This window comes from Pituophis catenifer, unplaced genomic scaffold (genome assembly GCF_029215685.1).
Source record: "Pituophis catenifer annectens isolate HBS135680 unplaced genomic scaffold, rPitCat1.0.hap2 SCAF_12, whole genome shotgun sequence".
In the NCBI taxonomy this organism is placed as follows: Eukaryota; Metazoa; Chordata; class Lepidosauria; order Squamata; family Colubridae; genus Pituophis; species Pituophis catenifer.
The window spans coordinates 15,185,278-15,190,338 of NW_027256892.1; positions in this window are offsets into that span (position 1 = coordinate 15,185,278).

The following is a 5,061-nucleotide window of genomic DNA, read 5'->3' on the forward strand; positions in this document are numbered from 1 at the left end:
CACCCGCAAACACAGGCTTGCTTACTTACTGTACATGCTGGCATATGTTGCAGCTAAAATCTATATATTTGGAAGAAAGAACAGGCTTCAAATTTGCTGGCGGTCCTTTGCTTCAGGCTTAAAAGATTTTCCCTGGAAACTAGACAAAAATCTTATCCCCCAAAAAAGATAATTTGTGCAGTTGTATTTCAAGACCATTTTTCCTTAGTTGCTTATCAATTTACAGACTTCCAAGATAGCTTACAACATAAAACCTGTACTTTGCTATCAATACATCAGTGAAATCAGTTTCACTGAATGTGAACACGGAATATAAATCAACTTAAAAAGGTAAATGTAAAGGTTCCCCTCGCACATATGTGCTAGTTGTTCCTGACTCTAGGGGGCGATGCTCATCCCCATTTCAAAGCCGAAGAGCCAGCGCTGTCCGAAGACATCTCCGTGGTCATGTGGCCGGCATGACTAAACGCCGAAGGTATACGGAACCTTCCCACCAAAGGTGGTCCCTATTTTTCTACTTGCATTTTTTACATACTTTCGAACTGCCCGGTTGGCAGAAGCTGGGACAAATAATGGGAGCTCACCCCGTTAGGCAGCACTAAAGATTCGAACTGCTGAACTGCCAACCTTTCGATCAACAAATTCAGTGTCTTAGCCACTGAGTCACCGTGTCCCTTTAAAAATCAATTTACATGCTAACAAAACCATGAGTGTAATAAAAGTAGCATCTAACCATAAAACAGCATACAGGTAGTCCTTGACTTACAACCAGTGGTGGGATTCAAGTAATTTAACAACCAGTTCTCTGCCCTAATGATTTCTTCCAACAACCCATTTTCCGAACTGCTCAGAAAGTTAACAGCCGGTTCTCCCAAAGTGGTGCGAACTGGCTGAATCCCACCACTGCTTACAACCATTCATTTTGTGACTGTTAAAAGTTGCAACGGCAATGCATAAAGTGACTTACGGTCATTTTTCACACAATGGTTGCAGCATCCCCATAGTCACGTGATCAAAATCTGGACACTTAGCAACTAGCTCATCATATTTATGACGAGTGCAATGTCCCGGGGGGGGTCATGCGATCATCTTTTGTGGCCTTCTGACAAGCAAAGTCAGTGGGGAAGTCAGATTTGTTTAATAACCATGTTACTAACTTAACAACTGCAGCGATTCACTTAACAGCGGTGTCAAGAAAGGTCATAAAATGGGGCAAAGCTCATTTAACAACTGTCTTGCTTGGACACAGAAATTTTGAGGTCAAAAAATTTCAAAAGTCGAGAACTCTCTCTCTCTCTCTCTCTCTCTCTGTGTTGACTTATGACCACACTTAAGCCCAAAATTATATGGGCAGGCAGGAGGTTGCAAAGACCAGAGACTAGCAGTGAGAAGGTTCTTGAGCTATTAATAAGCCTGAAAATAAGCCTCAACATTTAAGCAGCTTTGGAAGGACATACATGCCTCATTAGAAAAACTGTGGTCATTTCTTAAGGCTTTAAAAGCTAAATCCTGCACTTGAGTAGTCTGGGAACATATCAGCAATCACTGTAGACAAGATGTAATGCAGAAGTCTATCTCGTCCCCAGCCAGGACTTATTTGGGAGCATTTTACAAATTTGGTTTTCTTGTTATCCATTTCGTGTTTGTGGCTTTCATGCTTTATGAGCCTATTGTCAGAGTTTGCCACTTTTATTGCGCACTGCCCAGAGGCCTGTGTTAACTGGGATAGTTTACAAATGATGTAAATAATCCAAATAATAAATAAATATTCCATCGATGCCAGGGGAAACTAGAACCATTCAATTATTGCATTTCTGGAAAAACCCAACCAGAACGAACATTGGCTGGAAAGACAGCCTGTAGTCAATTCATCTGGAGATAACCTGCAAATATTTAATATTTTTTTTTCTTTTAAACAAAATCCATAGTTCTCCCACAATAAAATTGACTTTGATGCTGATTTAATATGAAACCCCTCACCAGGCCAGCTTTCTCCGCTGTTTAACTGCAGGGCCCAATGATCCAATTGTTTCTTTTTGCACACAAATTCTTCCAAACGCCTCTGCTTAGCAATCCATGCCCACAGGGCACAGGGCTGGAAATGGAAACAGAAATCCCGTCCCCCCCCCCAAGTGCCAAGCTGTCAGAGCCCACTGTGCTAGCCTCAGATCTGCCTTCTATCTCTCTGCTGCACTGAGACAAGCTTTTTGGATCTGGAAAACAAAAAGAGACATTTTCGCTCGCCACATGAACAAGCTCGCACACTGTGTTTAAAAAGGAAAGTGTGGGTGGCGGAGAAACAGCTGAAATAAAAGTAAACAAAACAAAACAGCTAATCAGAAGAATCCATCTCTCATCAACTCGAGTCTGAATAGAAATTTCTGCTCCAGTGGTGAAATTCAAATTTTTTTACTACCAGTTTTGTGGGCGTGACTTGGTGGACATGGTGTGGCTTGGTGGGCGTGGCTTATTGGGCTGGCAGGGGAAGAATACTGCAAAATCCCCATTCCTGCCCACTCCAGGGAAAGGATATTGCAAAATCTCCATTCCAACCCCACTCTGAGGCCAGCCAGAGGTGGTATTTTCCGGTTCTCCGAACTACTCAAAATTTCCGCTACCGGTTCTCCAGAACCTGTCAGAACCTGCTGGAATTCACCCGTGGTCTGCTCCTAAGAGTAACTCAATAAGGTAATCCTTGTTTTATGGCCACAATGGAGTCCGTTGTTCAGAATATATTTCAGAATTTATTATTAGAGTCATAGAGTTATAGAGTTATAGACCAGAAACCAGAACAAATAAAAATACTCAATAAATATACAAATAAAAATTCTAGAATAAAATAATAAGTAACAGATAAAATCTATGATAAAATCCAGTCCAGGGTACGAAATGTGCCTGTTTGGAGAATAAGTCTATTACAGTCCAGATCAAGTGATGGTTGTTAAGTGAGACAACTGTTTAAGTGAGTTTTGCCCCATTTTACAACCTTTCTTGCCACCGTTGTTAAGTGAATCACCACAGTTATTAAGTTAGTAACACAGTTGTTAAGTGAATCTGGCTTCCCCATTGACTTTGCTTGACAGAAGGTCGCAAAGGATGATCACAGGACACCTCGGGACACAGCAGCCGTCGTAAATATGAATCAGTTGCCAAGCGTCAAAATTTTGATCACGTGACTATGAGGGATGCTGCAACGGTCATGTGAAAAATGTCAGCATTGTGTCCACAATAATCTGGGTTCTCATTTTACTGAGCTCGGAATGATGGAAGGTTGAATCAACCTTTTTTTTTAAAATTTGATTTATATGCCGCCCTTCTCCGGAGACTCAGGGCGGCTTACAGTGCGTTAAGCAATAGCCTTCATACTTTTGTATATTTTTATACAAAGTCAGCTTATTGCCCCCACAAACTGGGTCCTCAATTTACCTACCTTAGAAAGGATGGAAGGCTGAGTCAACCTTGAGCCTGGCAAGATTCGAACTTACTTTAATTGCAGACAGCTGGTGTTAAATTACAGTGCTTTGTCTGCAGAGCTATCCAGGCTCTTTGAGCCCCATCGGGATCAAATTTGAGGTTGTGGGCAGAGTTAGCCTACAGTACTGCAGTACTGAGCCACCAGAGAGTTGAACAAATCCCATTCTAAAATCAAAATGAACACGATCATAAATCCTTAAACACATCTAGCAAATTTGAGCTGGACTAATCTTCCTTTGAGAGGATTCATTTGGCAAAAGGTGAGTCTTAACTGAAACGATGGGTATCTTTTCTAAGTACACTTTCCATAACTTCATGTGCACCACCCACCTGGTGTTCTAGTTTCTGGCGTGCATGCGTGTGCGAAGACTAGCTGGCTGGTGCGCATGCACATACCGGAAACTGGAAGATCATTTTCCCAGTGCGCCTGCATGCTTGAAGACCAGCTGGCCAGCACGCCCGTACCTGGAAGAGCAATGGCTGATGGCTCGCGTGCCCGGAGAGATTGCTCTGTATGCCATTTCTGGCATGCGCGCCATAGGTTCGCCATCATGGGACTATAGTAGTGATGACTAACCTTTTCGCCTTTGTGTGCCAAAAGTGGGAGGAGTGCAGGGGGGGTCACTTGCGTGCTTGCCCACACCCATAATTCTATGCGCCCCACCCACCCCCTGCATGCGTGTGCAACCGCCCCCGAGGTCCCCCCGTTTTTGGCATGTGATGGCAAGGTAGGGCTGTTTTTCTCTCTCCCCAGGCTCCAGAACCTTTCTAGGAAGCTGGGGAGGGCAAAAATGGCCTTCCCCACTCCCCTGGAGGCCCTCCAGAGGCAGGGAACAGCCTTTTTCCTGACTTCAGGTGGGCCCAAAAGGCCTGAAAATCAGCTGACCGGTGCACGCATGCATGCCGGAGCTGAGCTCATTTGCCCACTGATATGGCTCCACGTGCCACCTGTGGCACGCGTGCCATAGGTTCGCCATCATGGAACTATAGAGACGGTCCTTCTGGACAAGCAGTGGAAATATTTTTAAGAACTATTTCCATGAAACTAATAAGATTCTTTAACGGAGGAAGGCAAATATATACTTGTCCCAGGATAATGTTGCAGGATCCAATCTGGGTCAGTCACTGGGACCAGAGGTTTAGTCTTCAGACCTTTTGGACTTGTGCTGGACTTGTCCCCATCCTCAAAGAACTTCTCTGTGAAGCTCTCCATCATGAATCCAAAAACTCAGAAGATAAAACCCCTGGTCCCGATGACCGACCCAGATTGCATCCTGCAAGTCATATTTCTCTAGATACAAGCACAGCATAGGAGAAGGTCTTGCTGAAGTTATTGCTAAGCATTTAACACAGGGGTGAAATGCTCCCGGATCAGATCGGATCACCTGATCCGGTAGAGATCTTGGCCGATGGTTCGGTGATCTGGTAGCGATGGCAGAGCAAAGCTCTACCCACCTGCCCAGGTGTCATTACTTCCTGGTTTTAACCTGGAAGTAATGTGTTTTTTAGCTTCTGCGCATGCGCAGAAGGTTTTGTGCATGTCCAGAAGGTCTGTGCGTGCGCTTCTGAACTGGTAAGGAAGGTAAG